Source organism: Rutidosis leptorrhynchoides, chromosome 10 (genome assembly GCF_046630445.1).
Source record: "Rutidosis leptorrhynchoides isolate AG116_Rl617_1_P2 chromosome 10, CSIRO_AGI_Rlap_v1, whole genome shotgun sequence".
In the NCBI taxonomy this organism is placed as follows: domain Eukaryota; kingdom Viridiplantae; phylum Streptophyta; class Magnoliopsida; order Asterales; family Asteraceae; genus Rutidosis; species Rutidosis leptorrhynchoides.
Window position 1 is genome coordinate 241,962,381 of NC_092342.1, and position 20,809 is coordinate 241,983,189.

A 20,809-nucleotide genomic window follows, 5' to 3' on the forward strand; every position below is an offset into this window, starting at 1 on the left:
AAGAGGTGAGGACTTTTAAAGTCCAATGGCATCGTAGTAAAGGTTCCGAGTTTACGTGGGAACCCGAAGAGTTTGTGTTGGTTTATCTTCCTGCGTGTCATGCGGCGTGGATTGCGAGGACGCAATCCGGTTCAAGTGGAGGAGAGTTGTAACATCCTGTTTTGTTCAGCACTTGGGACGCCGTCCAAACCATTGGGACGCCGTCCAAGTTTAAAAGAGGGGGCGCTGTCTAGATTTCGGGACGCCGTCCAGAAGCACTGACGGGCCAGTTTGGGTTTTTAGATATTTTTAAAGGGCATTTTGGTATTTTAACTCTTGGAACGAATTGAAGGCCTCTAGATCAGTTTTGGTGGAGCCATTACTCCACTTACACCAACCTTATCTTCTTCACTTCATTATAGAGAGAGAGAGGGAGAGAGAGTGATTCCTAGAGTGAGAGAGCTCAAGCAAAGGAGGAAGAAGCTATTTTTGGGTCTTACCTCTCGTTGTAAAGTTGTTCATCTAGTCACTAGCTTCGTGGTGATAGTGGTGGTAAGTCCTAATCTTCATTTTCTTACTTGATTAGTGTTAAATGGTTAGGGTTTGGGTTAGGGTTGAACATAAATACCCATTTGGGTCATAAATGCACTAGTTAGGTTAGTTGGTGGAAAGTCCAACTTGTTATGTGTATTAATTGAGAATTAATTGTGTTAGGTGACTCGCTTTGAAGTTACAAGTTGTTATTTGGAAATCTTGCCAAGACATCAAAGGTAAGTGGAATTTTTATGTATGTATGTATATGATTTATGTGCCCGTGTTAATGGTGCCACTTAGCCGCTTTTGTGACCATAGTTGTGGGACATAGCCTTTTTGTCTAATTGATAATTATGCACATAGCCGTGTTTGTGCATAGGGTGGCGAGTAATAGCCGTGTTTTACTCCCACGTGGTTGTCCGTATTAATTTTTGCCCATAGCCGCATTTGTGCACATGATTGTGAGTAATAGCCGTGTTTTACTCACTCATTGATCAAGTGATGCCATAGCCGTTTTTCGAACACTTGGGGGTGATGCCATAGCCGTTTTTGGAACACCTCGGGGGTTAGAATACCATAACCGTGTTTGGGAGCTAACGGTTGTTATGAACATCGATGACTTGTTTAGCGAAGTCATTCCCTTGCGAAGAATTTGTTAATCCATGGGTTATAGTTGTTGATGGTAGTATTTAATTATTACTATGATTATTTATGCTAATGAGGTTGCTAGTTGTACGTTTGATGATACTAGCCTTGTTAAGAGTTGTTATTCGATTGTATGCGTTATATGGTATCGTGGATGCGAGTAGGTAAGTTTTATATGCATGTATATATCTATTCTACTTACTAAGCGTTAGCTTACCCTCTCGTTGTTTACCTTTTTAGGATCCGGCTTGGATAAGGGCAAAGGTATTCGCTTGGACTAGTGGCTCTCGGGGATTTTAGCATTTTGGAAAGTTCGGCCAAGATTTGGGTAGTTTAACCCCAAACACAATGCTCTAGATGTCGTTTGGTATTTAAACTTTTGTGGTCGAAACTTATATTTTTGAACGAAATTGTAAAACGGGTCGTTGTGGGCTCGGTGATGTAAACTCGGTTTTTATTGTGGAAATCTCTTAGTTTTACTTATATTGATGTGTTGTGATAATTGGTTTCGTTGAAAAGTGTCGGGAGTCGGGTTTTTCGCACACGAGTAAAGGCAAACTGATCAGTAGGTTTTAGTTCATTGGGACGCCGTCCCAAATCCTTGGACGCCGTCCCAGTTTTAAGTGCTGGACGCCGTCCCGATTTCTGGACGCCGTCCAGATGGGCAGTCACAGAAATTTTTTTTTGTGTCGTGTTTTTGTTATAATGAGGGTTGGGTCATTACATTGCGAAATCACCAAGAGAAGAAAGTGAATTTATGATGATTCAGATAGTGCGGAGGAATTTGTAAAAATTTTGCATGTTAAGCGTAGGCGCCCACCAACACCCTTTCCTCGCCATGGGGATGAGGGTGAAACTTCTGATGCTACGTGCAGAGAAAATGCTCAAAATTTCTTAGCGGATGCTTTTAAAATCATTGCGCCTAAATCAATGCAACACAAGTTTGAGCAACCGAATTTTTTACAAGATATGATAGCTAAATTTTACGCGGAAAATACTGATATCCGCACAAAAAAAGGCGACTGAGATTACTACTGCTACAGACAAGTTTGTCCAGCATATCTCTGATTATCCGATTGTTACACGCCTATTATGCCAGCAATGTTGGGAGTTTACTCAGGTTTAACTAACCCTTTGGATTTTTTGTAACGCTTTGAAGGAGTTGTAAGCACCTATAATTGGGATGAACCGGTAGCATGCTGGGTATTTCCTATGGTTCTGCAAGAATCAGCAAGGGAGTGGTTCCATAGTTTGCAAGCCCGCAGTATCATTGGCTTCATCGATCTTCCTGATAAATTTTTATTGCAGTTTCAAAACCTTTTTATTGCAGTTCCTTGTTACCCTGCTTGATGTCATGGCATTCAATATGCGTCTTTTTCTGCGGTAAAAGGTTTTGAAACTGCAAAAAAAAATTATCACGAATATCGATGAAGCCAATAATACTGCGGGCTTGCACACTATGGAACCACTCCCTTGCTGATCCTTAAAGAACCATAGGAAATACCCGGCATGCTACCGGTTCATCCCAATTATAGGTTCTTACAACTCCTTTAGAGCGTTGCAAAAAATCTAAAGGGTCAGTTAAACCTAAGTAAACTCCCAACGTTGCTGGCACAATGGGCGGTGTAACAATCAGATAATCAGAGATATGCTGGACAAACTTGTCTGCATCAGTAGTAATCTCAGTCACCTTTTTTGTGCGGATATCAGTCTTTTCCGCGCAAAATTTAGCTATCATATCTTGTAAAAAAATTGGTTGCTCAAACTTGTATTGCATTGATTTAGCGCAATGCTTTTAAAAGCATCCGCTAAGAAATTTTGAGCATTTTTTCTGCGCGTAGCATCGGAAGTTTCACCCTCATCCCCATGGTGAGGAAAGGGTGTTGGTGGACGCCTACGCTTAACATTCGGAATTTTTACAAATTCCTCCGCACTATCTGAATCATCAGAAAATTCACTTTCTTCTCTTGGTGCTTTCGCAATCTTGGAATTCTAAACATAGTTTAAAACAACACGTTCCTCTGCATCATCGCTATCACTATCGCGATGTTCAACAACTAAGCAATCAACCTGTGATCCGAAATCATTCAACGGCCATAAGTAAGTACGCAGTATGCGAGGTTCGCGACCATCTTTTTTAGCTTGTTCAATAGTAGTGCCAAGGACTTTGTCTGCTTTCAAGCTTGTTTTTCCAGCAAAAATTCTTGATCGCTTGCCATCGGCAATAGTTTCATCGCGATTTTGTTGCAAATTTCTTCGCGCAACCATTTTGTCAGCAATAACCTTTAGTTGCAGATCAGTGTTAGCGGTATTGACATTAGACGCTTTAGCGAGCGGTTCTTGAACTGAACTACTCGCAGTAGCATTAACAATTGCCTGCATATTAATCGGCAAGGCATTTTGCGAATCACTAGCCAGCATATCAGCATTCACAGGGCCGTTTACTTGCTTTACATCAGCTACCATGTCCGACGATCAAATCAACTGATACGCCATTAGCAATTTCCTACAAATCACCATAACAATACACGATTAAAGTTAAACAAGCCTATTGATTGTTTGATACCAAAAAATAAAAAATTCCGAGTTTAATTTTGAACGTGTCTCACGGATGGCGCCAATTGATCAATCCTATATTAAAGAGTTACTTAATTAAGGATTGAGTGCAATGATGTTAAGATGGGGATGGGATGTTTGATGATTATTTTGGGTCATGATGATCGTCTTTCACTTTTCAATCAAGTGATCAACCACCCCGACCTGGTCTTGATTGTTAATTAGCATGATTCACCTTAACACAATGTAAAGATTCCTTGGGCAAAGTCACAAGTGAAAATTACAAAGGTCTGGGCAAATGGCAGAGAATCAACAACCTATAAATGAGAGGCCATGCTCTCTATTTATAGTTTCCAGAATATTCGCGGTGTGCGGATTGTCTAACCATCCGCGTTGATTTAGCGAGAACAATCCGCAATCTTTTATTAATGCGCTATAATCCGCAGACTTAACTTTTAGCGGATATGTCAAGCCTTTTGAATATACTTCGCGCAACTTCTGTTTTTAGCCTATAGCAAATAAAAATACTTATACAATGCTATGTATATGATCAAAATCGACAAGTGCCATATTACCAGCGCAACTTAAACGGCTGTCAATTTACATAGCATTTTTTGTCAATAACATTTATAAATTTCTTGATCAACCATTGGGCGGTGGTGCTATTAAACAACCAAAACCACCCCTTCAATTAACTGATCAAAACCATCCTGCAGCGAAGCGTGGGTATTTTTTCCTCGTTTTAACTCAAAAGAACAAAATATGTTCAAGAAGTTAGTTATGTATATATTTCTTTACCTCTTTCAAAATGGATAAGCTTGATTTATGATGTAAAGATTATTCTTGACTATTTTGGTTAAAATTGAAAATTTCAAAAAATCATAATAAAATCAAAATAATCATAACAAATCGATTTCAAAGTATATATATATATATATATATATATATATATATATATATATATATATATATATATATATATATATATATATATATATATATATGTATATATATATATATATATATATATATATGTATAGTTGAATTCAATTTTGAATTTGGTTTTCATTTAAATTGAATTCGAAAAGGTATAACCGAATTCAAATTTGAAAACCCAACCGAAACTGAATTCAAAATTCGTTTTTATTTTGTTTTCATTCGGCTCGATTTCGACTTAAATGGTTTAAAACCAAATTTTAAACATCTGTAGATTATGTTATAAGCATAAAACTGGGCATGAAGTATTCTAGTTCTCATCGAAATCTTAGATACAGGTTGTAGTGTATTAAGATGGTGTGTTATGTGTTTATTATGGTCATAAATTCCCTCGACTAATGTTAGTTGTCGACATCTTTTTTCATTGTGGATACTTGTAACGACCCGCCAAAACCGCTATTGGCGCAATACGTCAATAACCGGTTTTATTGCGAGGTATTGACCTCTATATGATACATTTTGTAAACATTGTATTCTTTTAAAAAGGCACACCATAAATGAATTTATAAATCCAAGGTTTTCAACATCTGATGATTTCTACGTATAGACAATCACCATAAATAATAGTTTCAATAATATATTCGTTGATAATACAGTCAAAATAAGATACATGGTGATGATTTTGTGAATGCAAAATTTTCTCGAATAAAGCATGTATGACTCCATGCACATAGATTGTATAACGTATAAGCAAACAGCGGAAGACTTCTAGGGACCTAAGAATAAACATGCTAAAAGTGTCAACACAAAGGTTGGTGAGTTTGTAGTTTTAATATTGCGCATAATCTGTATATAAAGGTGGACCACAAGATTTCAGTCATTTCATCCAAAACGTTTATAAAAATAATCTACGAAATTGAGCACCCTGGTAACTAAACTTAACGTATATATAATAAGTACCCAGGTTTTAACATACATGCAACCAACATGTACAATACACGCAAACCAACATGTACTAAACTCAAATAGCATACGTCCACTTTATAGTTCAGGATAGGGTCTCTATAACTAGAACGGACGGGGATGTCAAGCCCTATGGATCCATATACAACTACTCACGCCCACCAATTCTTATAACTGGTAGTTACTAGCTACCAAAGCTAAGAGATTTTCGATTCAAACTCATTGTAGAATTTAGTATGTACTTGTGTCCATTGCGTTTAAAATAAAGTGCATGTATTCTCAGCCCAAAAATATAGATTGCAATAGCAATTAAAAAAAGATCTATAAACTCACATTCCAATATTGTGGTTCAATATTGTAGGCAAAATATGTAGATGCAATGACAACGACGAATGCATGGTTGGTCTCGGATTCACGAACAATACCCCCGAACTATACCCATAATTTCCTTAGCTAAAACCCACTTGAAACTTGTTTTGAAAATCACCCGAGCATAACTCCGTCGTAGTATTTTATGTATACTGCTAATACTTAATTTGAATATTACACTAGAATTATTACGGAATAAAAATATATGAAATAAATATATATGTAAATATATGTGTGTATGTTTTTTCGTGATCGATCGATCGATATATATATATATATATATATAATATTATAATAATATAATAAAGTAATAAAGTAATAATAATATAATAATATAATAATAAAAGGAATCAAACGTGTGAATTAAGTTAGCTACCTCTATTTTGTTAGTTTATGCCGACAGTTTTTCACGTATCAATATTTCGTGCTTTATTGCTAATAATTGACGGGTAAAAGTATAAATAAAATTCCACTTTGAATACATATATTTATTTTGGTCTTAAGCTTTATAAAACTAGTTGTAAAAAGGTCCATTTATTTATAAAATTACTATATACGTTCGATGTAGAGTGTACGTACTAGTCTGCTGTTCATTCCGTGCCACCGTAATTCATGGAATTCATTTAATTTAATCGAATGAATGAATTTTAATATTTTAAAAAGTCATATTTATTAAATACTTCAAGGGTATTTTATGTAACTTATAGTTAATAATTTCTATCATGTCGCTTTTATGTGAATAGTAAATTAATTAATTTCGTTTCATTTACTATTCACATGAATAGTAAATGAATTAATTTCAATTCAACTATTTAAGTTACGTTGTTGTACGTTATGCTTTACAACTTGTACATCTTTGATTTAACTTCGTGTCTTCTTAAAAATTAAAAAAAATACATCATAAAAATAAAACGATTTAATACGTAAAATTTTTAATTTGAAATTGCATCATTCAATAATAAATTTTTATCATTTCGTATATAAATATTATTCGCATGATTCCGTATATATTGAAAACTCTTATATTTATATAATATTTTGTGAAAATGATTAATAAGATATTAAATTCTTATGTTTTCAACTTATATATATATATATATATATATTTAATACATGTTATGACGTTCGTGAATCTTTGGACAAACAGGGTGGTCAACCGTTATATAAAAACTCATTTTCAAAAGTTTTAAAACTTGTCAAAATTCATTGCTTATCATGTCGGAATAGTGTTGTCATATAAAGATTAAGTTTAAATTTGGTCGGAAATTTCCAGGTCGTGACAATACTTGATATCGTACAATAAGTCAGTTTCTTTTGTTGTGTAACGAGGTTGACAGAACGAGTCTCGGTGGGGTAGTGTGGATGATTATTTATTTATAAGTGCGAGGTCTGAATTTTCTTATTCTTTTCTACAAGGTCAGAAAGAGTAAGTTGACATAGGGTCGTGTATTTGAATAGTTATGCGAATTGAATCTTAATTAAAAATTGTCTTTGATTAAACCAACTGGATAAAAAGATAGTGGTTTGTGTTTTAATCAAATCCTACTTGCAATAAAAATAAAGTGGTGAGGAATATCCAGAGAATGCAGATTAAAGAAATGTCGACTATGATATACACTTAAGCTAGGGAAAGGTAATTATGATGTGAAAGCTCTAACTAGGGTAGTCCTGATATCCATCTAATGAGTCAGTCATACAATCGTACCAGTCTTTGGGTCCTAGAGTTTTCTAGTGGCAAAGACATGTATGTCACTAGGGTTGTATTACCAAAGTGTAACTAAACCTTGAGGTTATTCAAAGTAAAGTCACTAGCTTGGGTTAATGTTTATATTCTATTCCAAAACCTCGTATCGATCTTTGAATCGAATAACAACATGCCTTGTTGAGTAACCATGATCACAAACAGGGGAACTTGTCGGTCTATGTTGATACAACCTGTGGTTAACTTAACATATCATCGTTATAAGAGATATAAAACATTCTTAATTATTATACAGGCCTTGCAGTGTTAGGTTAGTAGAACATATAAAAACTCACAACGTGCATACTAGGGGTGTGCATGGTTCGGGAAAGAACCGAAAAAACCGAAGACCGGACCGGACCGAACCAGAACCGAACCGGACCGATGAGTTTCGGTACAGTCCACAGTCCTCTTTTTTACCCATTTTCGGTTTTCGGTTCGGGATGGACCATACCCGAAATTTTCGGGAAAAGAACCGAACCGATTTGAGTTACGTTATTATTCTTTAATTTTCCAGCATATCGCAATAAAGGAGTTTCCGTAGATTAAATGGTGAGTTGTTATTATTCATACATTAATATATTTTCCATATATTAAATATAACTTTCTTATAGATAAACATCAATATAACAACCCTGACCCAGGGGCGGAGCTACTTGGTAGCTTGTGGGGGCCTCTGACCCCACTCACTTGCCAAATAGTCCAGAAGATCGATACCATTTCGTGCAAAATATTTAATTATTAAACATGTGACCCCGTAGAAATTTGAACGTGTAATCCTATATTGTTATTTTTGGAAGCTCAATAATAGTTTTTTAAGCCCAGTTGAGCTGTCATTTCCGCTGGCTACCGGTTACCACTTACCACTAGCACACATAGTTAAATCTAAATGATTCTTATAGGCCTTTATAATATTAAGAACATAGAATATTAAAAGTATCCCAAATTTGTATATTGCAAATTCTCAAATATTCAGTGACTAGTGCTTTTCTGTTGTAGAACTATTTAGCACACCTCCAATTTATACACTCCCTATTGAACAATTATTAAATTGTAATCGTTGAAGTTCATAGCTTTTTGTAGAAAAAAATTATTTATCATTTTGCACTATCTAATCTTTGATATGATTTTTGAGCAGGTTTAACAATTTTGTGAAATTTTACGTTAAATTGTGTGCCCCCAATGATTGAATTATCTGGCTCCGCCCCTGCCCTAACCTATACAGTCAAACAATAAGCATTGTAAACCCTAACCTACATGTGATCCAGCCTTCAATGTAAGCTTCAACATCTCTTTTTACTTTTGTTTCTATGTGAATATATTGCTTGTTTATTTGTTGATCTTGTATTATATTTTTCTATGATCGTTATTACGCTACCAAATTCATGATTCATCTTCGATTACCTTATATGTTCCTTTGATTGTGTACATAAATATGGAGTAATAAATAAATTAGCTTTCTCCTTCATTTGTTAATTATGATATAGAGTCATTACAAATTTTAGTTTAATAAATGTGTAATTCTTTGTGTTAGTGTTTTGTTGTATTATTTTTTTAGTGAAGAAACAGAAGTATAATATTAACATCAACTTGCCATCAGTTGTGTGTTGTTGTATATAATTACCTTAGTCCTTACGAATTATGATAGGCTAAATAATGTTTTTTTTTTTTTTTTTGAAAGATCAACAAAATTTTATTACTAGAAATTATAGATACAAGGGAGCTCAGGAGCTTTACAATGAAACACGATACTGTGACAATTGCCTAATTGGATTGACATATTTTTATGTCATATGATGTGTTGGTGTATTTGTAATTTCATATTATACACATATTCACTACCATTAGTTTGATGTAAATTGTTTAAAGTTGATGTAAGTGGTTACAAGGTTCATAGCATCATCAGCATCATCTTTGTATTATATATACTAATTTTTATATATTTGATTAGATGGATTAAGAAAATGTTAGTATTTCATCTGATGGTGAATCAAGTGGTAAAAGTGGAGGAGAAAGAGGGAATCATAATGGTCAATCAAAAAATAAGAAACGAAAGACTAGCACAAGTAGAGTGAAAAAGGGAAAAGGATCATTGAGGTCCGAAGTGTGGCAATATTTTACAAAAATTATTATAGATGGGGTAGATTATGGAAAGTGCAATCATTGTCCCGACAAAAAATATAAGGCAGATAAAATTACTAATGGAACTTCAGGGATGTTAAAACACATGAGAAATTGTCCAAACCACCCAGCTAGACACCAGAATCAAACTAACGTGTTTCTCAAGAAACAGAGTGATGGAAGTGGGAGCGTAGACAAATGGAGGTTTGATAGTGAAAAAAGTAGAAAAGCGTTGATCAAAATGATAAGTGTAGATGAACTTCCATTTTCTTTTGTCGAAAAAGAAGGCTTTAAAGAATTCATGGAAGTTGCTTGCCCCTATTTCAAGATCCCCTCACGTACAACGGTTTCTAGGGATGTGTCCGAATTTTATGTGGAAGAAAAAACGAAACTGAAAGTTATGATTAGGAAAGGTAAACAACGTGTTAGCCTAACCCCGGACACCTGGACATCTATACAACGGGTGAATTACATGGTTGTAACAGCACACTTTATTGACGAATCTTGGAAATTGCATAAACGGATAATTACTTTCAAGCCAATTTATAGCCACAAGGGTGATGATATTAGAAGAGAAATTTTAGATTGTCTTCATGATTGGGGTATCGACCATTTGATGTCAATAACTGCAGATAATGCATCCTCGAACGACACGGCTTTGGTGTTTTTGAAAAAAAAAAGATACCTACAAAAATGATAGCGAGCGGGAGTACCTTCAGATGAGATGCTCAGCACACATACTTAACTTGATTGTCAAAGAAGGATTGAAAAGGTATCATAAACCACTTGATCGTATTCGTGGAGCAGTTAAATATATTAGGCAATCTACAGGTAGATGTGACATTTTTAAAGCTTGTGTGGATGAGTTGAATTTGAAGTCGAAATCTATGTTACATCTTGATTGTCCAACTAGATGGAACTCTACATATGACATGTTGGAAATCGCTGAAAAGGTGAACGGTGCTTTCGATTTGTATGAGAATAAAGATCGTAATTATGTTCACGTTTTAGGTAATTATTTAAACACTTGTTAATTTATCTATTTTTTATTTTATTTAAGCTTTCTAATTAATATTGACAATTAACAATTCTTAATCCTCTATATATGTTTAGGTGATGATATTCCGACATTTGTTGATTGGGAATGCGTTAAGAATCTCACACGTTTTTTGCGGATTTTTAAAACCAAAACTGAAAAATTATCTGGGACATCTTATGTTGTTGCGAATTCTTTTTTCAATGAAGTGATTGATCTTGATGATCAATTGAATAAGTTTACTAATGATTCTGATATAGAGTTTAGAGTGATGTTAAAGGATATGAGAAGAAAGTTTGATAAGTATTGTAATGGTATCAACAAATTGAACGTGCTCATGTATTTTGCTGCTGTGCTGGATCCTCGAATGAAATTATCGATTATAAGGTTTGGTTTTAAAAGCATATTTGATATGAAATCATATGAACCTTTGGAAGGAGAACCACATGCAGAGTTTGTTGAACGAGTTGAGAGTTCAAAGCAACAAGAGGTAGAGTTTCATGTCGGCTTAGTTGAAAAGGCAATGAAACTATTATATGAGGAATATCGTCTTATGTATGAGGTGAGAAGCTCAAATGAGAATTATGAAAGTCAAGAAAATGTGGTAAATCTAATTGATGAAGAAAATGATTTTTTTGAAGCTTTTTTGAAGGATGGGGATAATAGCAATGTTGAATCGAGAACGGAGTTAGATAAATATAAGAGTGAGCCTCGTGCACCAATGGATAAAGGGTTTGATATCTTATCATGGTGGAAAGATAATAGTCCGAGATTTCCAATTCTATCTAACATGGCTAGAGGTAATATACTTAACTTGATATAATATATTGAAATTCATGATAATTTTATTTATTAATATAAATGTTGTTGTTGTCGTCGTCATCATTTTTTAGATATTTTGGCGATTCGTGTTACATCTGTTGCTTTGGAGTCGGCATTTAGCACGGGTGGTAGGGTGTTGAATGCATTTAGAAGTTCCTTATCTCCAAGCAAAGTGGAAGCTCTTATATGTACTCAAGATTGGATGCGTATCTCAAGAAATGTGAGTGACATGGATGAGGATTTGGATGATAATGAATGAAGAACGTTATAGCTAGTGATCAAGGGACTATGAAAGATTAAAATGGTTACTATTAAGAGATTTTCTGCATTACTTAATTTTTTTAAACATTAGCATCTTAGTTTTTACTTTTTTTTTTTTTAATTTAATTAGACTTTTGTGTTTGGTTTATTAGACAATTATCTATTATTTATACCTTTAAGTTCCTTTGATTGTGTATATGTGATACATTAATATGTCATTAGTCATTATTTCTTAAAAAAGTCTTTTGTCTCGTGCAAGATGCAACTACAGTTTCCTTTGATGAATTTATTTTAGATAGTGAGCTACTGTGAGCTGCCACTAAGTGTGTTTTTGTGATGTATATATTGGTGATGTAGATTACTATGGAAATTACAGAGTAATGAACATTAGATTAATATAATACAAGTATTGTTTAGACAAAAATATCAAAAGGGTTGAAGTGGGTCAAATAAATTTACTTTAAAAATAAGTGGGACGGTTCTTTTCATGGAACCGAACCGAAAAACATGGAACTGAACCGAACCGAACCGAACCGCAATTATTTGATACAGTCCTCGGTACGACTTTCCTCAATATTTTGGGACTCGGGACGGAACCGAACCGACTTAATTTGGGACGGAACCGTACCATGCACAGGCCTAGTGCATACAGAGACAGTAGAAACGTTCCTAAAGAAACAATCAAACAAGAACATGCAATAGAAATGAATCCAACAATTGAATGCAGGCAAATAAGTCGTAAAGGTCCTAAGAGGTCTCTTGGGAACAATTACCAGGTACGCTGGACCTTTCACGTCTCAATTCCTAGGTTCCTTGTCTCAAAAGTGCAAAGATTGCCTCTCGGGAAAACCGGTCATATTGAGTTCATAAATGCTTCTAGTATAGAATAGCCAACGGTCCTAGATCCTATGAAGTAGCTAATTTCATATAGTTGGACATGTCTCGACCATAACTTAGATTGGATAGTCCTTAAAATCTAGACGTACATGTTTATTAGTATCACAGTTTCATAAAATCTAGACGTACATGTTTATCAGTATCACAGTTTCATAATAACAACAGTAATCGTACTAATTTTACATAATTACGCTAGTCTAAGTTTCTATCATAGAAACATACAAATATCTTGCGCTATCATGTCAGTTCTAACACGCATATTCAAAGATAGATATTTATAAGACATGTTTAAATAAATATGCGTAAATAGATTAAAACCTGAAAAGCGTTGCGTATAGAAGATTAGCCCTTTATCGCAAGGTCTCAATGATATCCTCTGAATATTACAAAACTACTAAATTCTAATACAAAAGTATTTGAAAAGTGAATTGAAGTGAAATTGGATTGATATCAAAATGAGAAACAACTGGCCTTTATTATAGACAGAAATTGATGTGGGTAAGCCATGGGAGGGGGTCGTTCAGACCATGCAGCCCGCGGAAGCAGGGCGAGTGACCTAGCTATGTGCTGGTGATCCGGGGAATGGTAGCCGTGTTCGAGGCCCGTGTGGTAGCCCTTGTGGCATTTCCCGGGTGGTTAGGTACCCCGGATAACCAGTCCGTGTGGTTTTGATCTTGGCTTGGTTCGAGCTTGTTTCTTGAATTGTAATATCGACTTCCGAGGTCGTAACTTGATCTTTCACCTTTTTTGCTCTAATTTCTTCGTTTTAAGCCCGTTTTCGTTCATACTTACTGCATTGTATTTGTAATCACTTGATCTACAAAATAAAACAAATAAATGCTAAAATCTTTGATAAAGTTGTTAAACTTATTTTTTATGGCTAAAGTATAAATGTATCTTTTTAGCCGATATCAATGCTAATTCATAGATGATCAATAATTAGTGAATAGTATTGAACTTTACTTTTCATATTTTTTGGTTGACGTTGCCATTGATTAAAGTATTGAACTTTAATTTTCAAGAAATTTAATGGTCTAATTAATTCACTCTTAATAGAATGAGATGCTTGTATTTTATCTTTTAAATGCAGGGAAAAATATTTTTACCTTCTTTTTACTACGATTGTTCTTTGCCTATGAGGTTTCAGAGAGAGTATTTATCCAGGGATTGATTCTATGTTTCCTTTGATCTTTCCTTTGTTTTTATGCATGTCATGTTTATTATTGTTCTTAATTTCGAACTGGATGTTAGATTTTCCCTTTGCTTCGGGCATTTGCTGCTACACTTGCGAACGTCAACATAGTTGGTTATCTTCTTTATTTTCAAGTAACGTTTATATTTTATTTATGTTGTCTTTTAAGTTTGGTTGTTCGAATTAGATGATTACGATTGTAGTGTTGTTGATTTTGAATTTCACATGTAGTATATATGTTGTGTATGGATGCATTTTCGGTTGGTGATGCTAGGTTTCTTATTCGTTATTTTTTTCATGCTTTTTTTAGTTTTTATTGTTGCCTCTAAGATGAGCTGTTTATCATTGATGCTTTTGTGGCCTGCTCTCAGTTGTAGGCACTTTATTTTGTGTATTTTAAAAGGCGTTGAAGCTGAAGAAGACTACTACATGATGAGCCTATGTTGAAGGCCTGTGGGATTCACATATCACTCTAACAATTGTTGGTAATCCAGTAAGAATTGAACTTACTGATGGTAAGTTCTTATTTATATTTTTTCTTTGGTATGTTGTCATGTTAATGTCTTTTTGTTTGTAGATATATATGTGCTAACTCATACTGATCAAGCTTACAAGTTGCATGTGACGACCCGAAAATTTTCAACCAAATTTAAACTTGATCTTTATATGTTCCCGATACGATAAACAAAGTCTATAATGTTGAGTCTCGAAAATTTTGGAACTATGTTTATGTATTCAATTACCTTCGACCAGTTTCAACGATTCACGAACAATTAATTGTAAATAGATATGTGTGTATATATATATATATAAATGGTAATTGAAAATATAATTTAAAATATTATATGTTATTGCTATTAAAATTTAATTATGTAAAATAAAATAATAATAGGATATGATAATAATTATTATTTAAAATATATCTATATATATAAATAAAGTATATTAAAAATAAATATTAAATGATTGTAATACTCATTTGATGTCCCGATTGATATTAAGTAAGTTAAATTCAAACTTATATGATTTTAAAATAAACGGTGATTCGAAAATGAGTTCTATAAATTTTAGGCTTATTAAAAATGTATTTAGGAACTATTTGTTAAGTTTTAACACTTTTTATATTTTATCCAGAATTGAGAGGGACAGTTGATGTAATTTTTAATTAATAAATTAATGATCGAATTTTATACCATAATGACCAAAATAAATAAATATAATTAATTTAAAAATTTGAGATTTTTTTTAACACTTTTATCCGCCACTTATTAACAATGGATCACGATATGATATCCCTATTAAGTGTCGGTAGATAAAATACAAAGGTTAGGGTGCTTTCCTATTTCAATTATTTTCCCACGTTCTTTTCTTAGATATTTTCATATCACCATAATTGGAGTTAGTATGATGTCTTTGAATATTTCTGTTTACTATCCCATCATTGTATCACAATATATTTATATATATTAACATACTGGAGTTATGAAAGACAACACAAAACCATTGTGTTGCTTCACCCATCGTGCTATTACTACTCTATCGTCATTAACACCATATATCTAATATCCTATTAAACTGTTACCACTCTAATTATGTTCTTGATTAATCACCACCATGCTTCACGAGCTTCTTTTGTTGCAACTAGATTCACCACCACCGAACCACCTTCGCCATTTAACCATCAAGGTAATCACCATCCTCACACATCGATCTTCTGTTTTATGTATTATTTGAAAACTCACAACAACATCACTCAAGCCACGATCCCCGACACCTTGATCACCACCATGGACACCAACCCATAGTTCAACCATCGGTCACCACACACACCCTACGAGCATCACCACAACCCACAACCAACACTATCGAAAAACAACCTAAACCCACTTGAACATTACTGTTCATTCTTCTGTGTTTAATACAACAACCACCACAGCCCCAATAAGCTCCTACGATGTTGTGTTGGCCGAAAACCCAATAAACATTAAACTGTTACTACAGCTGACCTACTACTTCTTCTTATTCGAAACCACCGATTAACTAAACATCACCATCACTACTGCTATCACCACTTTGCAACCATGAACCACCACTCGGACAAAGAGTTATACTACCAAGCTTTTTTTTTTTATGAGCTGCAGCTGTTGCTGCGTGGACCTTGTTTCTCCTATTTCAATCTGTCACGAGCAACAATCATCATCCCATCAACAACCGTAAACCATCGACCACCTTTGGTATTTTTTTTTCTCTCTTCTTCATTCTTATTACTGCTACCATTCCTATTAAGATCAAACCGACCACCCCTTCAATTGTTTCTTCTCTTACGGCTGCACACGTCTACCCTACAACCACCATGAAAACCCTCATAACCCACCTACAAGTTAATTTAGATATATATCGGTTGCTGTTATTGCCGAGACAAAAGCTAATGTAAATCAATTATTTAAGTTAATAGCTAATACCGAAATTCTTTGGAACAAAAGCATGCCAATAAAGTTTTAGAATCCTATGATTAAAAGAAACCTTACGGCTGTATTCCACTTAATCTTTATTCGATTTAATTTAAAAGAAAACAAGGTCTAAGCCGTAATCTTGTTTTTCTAATTATTGGGTCCGTTAAACTGTTTTAGGATCGGGCTTATATTGGGCCAACCATTTTCTTGTGGACTAATTATACCATGGGCTATAATGGGGCTGTAAATAAACGGAGACAATCACGAAGTTTGATGATGAAATGGTAAACGCAATTTATGAGGTTAAAGTGATCGTGATATGATTGGTGGGTAACGAGATGAATCGATAAGGACAGATAATAATATCTACGATGGGAATAATAATAGATGAGGTAATAATGTGGTAAAGATGATAGTTTAAGACTAGGATAATGATATAGGTGATGATTAAGGATAATGATCGTATAATGATGTAGATGTAGGAGACAATGAACAGATGATGAAGCATGATATGTGATTTAGTGAGGAAGATTACAGTTTGAATAATGATATAATTAATGAACGATGATGATGTTATATGGTATGATGATGGTTATGATGATAGATGATATAGAAGATGATACTGAGTAATGAGGAAATTATTAAACAATTAATATATGTTAATTAATTAAACGAGTGAGATATTACACAAAGGCAACAAGTGGAGCAATGGTTAAGGATATTATCGGGTTAGCAGGACGTCACGGGTTCAAAACCGGGCTTGGGCATTTTTTTTTAGGACTACTCCTTTGAGGTAGTTATTACTAATACTCTTATTATTATCACTTCATTATTATTATTATTAACATTATTATTATTATTAGTAATTATTATTATTATTATTATTATTATTATTATTATTATTATTATTATTATTATTATTATTATTATTATTATGTTATTACAAATATTAAAAATATAAATATTAGTATCATTATTATTATTAGTAAAATCATTATTTTTATAGTTATTATTATTAGTATTCATTATTATTAAAATTAACATTTTTATTAAATATATCATTTTATTTAAGTTATCATTTTTATTATTAAGTATCCTTTCTAACTCTATTATCATTATTATTATTTTTACCATTACTAATATTATTTTAATATTATTATAATTTTAACAAATAAACGATATATATATATATATATATACATATATATATATATACATATATATACACAAAAATATATTTAATACATATAAAATAACAAAAGTAATATTTTTTTATTGTAAATATATATAACAAGAATATATGAAACATATAGATTATTAATATAAAAAAAAGATATAACTAATAAATTTATATATATATATATATATATATATATATATATATAAATAAATTTGTACGAATACAATTATGTGTGTTAATATATACATAAATGATATAGGTTCGTGAATCCGAGGCCAACCCTGCGTTGTTCAGTTCTGTCGTATGCATATTTTTACTACAAAATATCGTATTGTGAGTTTCATTTGTTCCCTTTTACTCTTTACATTTTTGGGACTGAGAATACATGCACTGTTTTTACAACTGTTTTATTAAATGCTTTTGAAATATATTTTTGAACTGCGAATACATGAAATGCTTTTATAAATGTTTGACGAAAAAGATACAAGTACTTAAAAACATTCTACGAATGAGTTATGAGTACACCGGATATCACCCCTTTTAGTCTGGTAATCTGAGAATTTGGGAACCGAGCCCCAAAATGATGCGAATCCTAAAGATAGATCTATGGGCACTAACAAGCCCCAGTCAGAGAATTTGAACAGCTTTAGTACTTCGAAATAGGTATACAACCGCCAACTTTAAAAGATATGATCTGTTTTTGAGGTGTACACAACCATCATATTTAAAAGAGTGGCCTGATTGTATGCTTTTGCATGACCGTACGGAATGCTGGTATGCGGGAGATATTCTAGATGCATTTTGTTAAGGTCGATTACCAGGTGTTTGTAGTTCGTATGAATGACTTTTATACACAGGTTATGTGTATTAGTTTTTGTGCACGAGATATGTGTACGATTATTAAAAATCGCGAGGCAACCTACGGGGGAGAAAAGGATACGAACCTACTCTGCTAAGCATTATGAAATATGGTTTCGTATACGAGATAGGTGTACTTTATTTAAATCTTGTGGTCTATTAAAATAATGAATTTTATTGTTTACAATAAACCTATGAACTCACCAACCTTTTGGTTGATACTTTAAAGCATGTTTATTCTCAGGTATGAAAGAAATCTCCCGCTGTGCATTTGCTCAATTTAGAGATATTACTTGGAGTCATTCATGGCATATTTCAAAAGACGTTGTATTCGAGTCATTGAGTTCATCAAGATTATTACTAAGTTAATTATAGTTGGATATATTATGAAATGGTATGCATGCCGTCAACTTTCGATGTAATGAAAGTTTGTCTTTTTAAAAACGAATGCAATGTTTGTAAAATGTATCATATAGAAGTCAAGTACCTCGCGATGTAACCATATGTTATTGTATTCATCCTTATGGATTGGGATGGGTCGTCTCATTGCCCATGAAGGTTTACCTTATAATGTTTTTGACATTGCTGTTCTGAATTTGCAAACAGGTTTTGTTTCGTCCAGATATAATGCAAACTGTGATAACCCGGAAATTTATGAACAAATTTATACTTTATCTTTATATTATTCCGACATGATAAGCAAAGTTTGTTAGGTTAAATCTCAAGAATTTTAAACTGTGTTCATACATTCATTTAACCCTGACCAAATTCCGACGATTCATGAACCATTATATAAATGAGTATGATTATATATGTATATATATGTATATATATTATAACTTGAAAATATTAACAAAGTATTAAACGTATAATACTTTACATGAACGTATTTGTTTCAATATGATTATCGATGGAATTAGAAGATAATATCAAATGATTGATTTATCAGATACATTGTATGATTATAAGTCTCTGTTGAGAGGTCCACTTTGACTTAGGAAACCTTTCCTTTTTAACGGTATTCGGAATAAATGGTAATGTGATCTACAAGTAGGCATAAGGTGACAAATAACGAAAGTTAGACAAACGTTAGTGGAAAATTGAGTTCATAATATTCAATTGATTTAGTTTCAAACATGCGGAAACATTTTTCGATTCAACAGAATTTGATATATTAAAACGATTTTGATAACATAATTTGAATATATAAATGTTGGTTATTAAATATATAAATAAACTCGTAACGTGTATTTAAAATATGTTTATGAATATTGAATATATATATATATATATATATATATATATATATATATATATATATATATATATATATATATATATATATATATATATATATATATATATATATATATATATATATATATATATATATGATTTCGAATTAATTAAGTAAAACGATTGTAACACTTGCATATTGATTCGATTGATATTTAGATATGTCAATTAGTACGTTAAGAAGTTAGAACAAACGCTAGCACATAAATGAACTATACTTAGTTAAGTTTTAAAGTGTAAACGTTACATGTTATGATATTTTCTAAAAGAAATAAAAATGAACTTTGAAATATAACAAGTTTGAAAAACTAAATGTTATATTATTAAGTAAATATTTTAAGTACAAAATTTATATTTCTAAATGAGAATATATATATCTCGCATAATGGTAAGATATAATATTTATTTAGTTATAGAACGTGTTGATTTAAAATAATACTTTTATATATATAACGAGACGATAATTTATAGAAGCAAATGACCATAACACTCAAAATTATAAGTGACATTTATTATAAGATAATTTATCGATGTATGATTCTAATTTTTGATAATGGTACACATCACTAAACGTAAAGTGCTAGTTTCTTAAGCGTACGAAAGGTCATTCAAGAAACCGGAACCAAGACATGAGTCGAGTGACAACGTACGAGTCATTGGAACTAAAATTACAATTTAACTATGCACGTAAATATAATATAATATATAATTAATTATATGAATTAAAAATAATATATATATATATATATATATATATATATATATATATACATACATATATATATATAATAATAATAATAAAACTGTCGGCAAGGTTCAAACAATGAAGTGTGAGCTGTAAGGGGACTCATACGATCACATGGCCTTCCCCTCTTGCACCCCTGCGATCGCATGGTGACAGGTCGCAGCAAAAGTCTATAAAACTCGATTCGTTCCGGCTTAAATCACACACACATATAGATAGATAGAT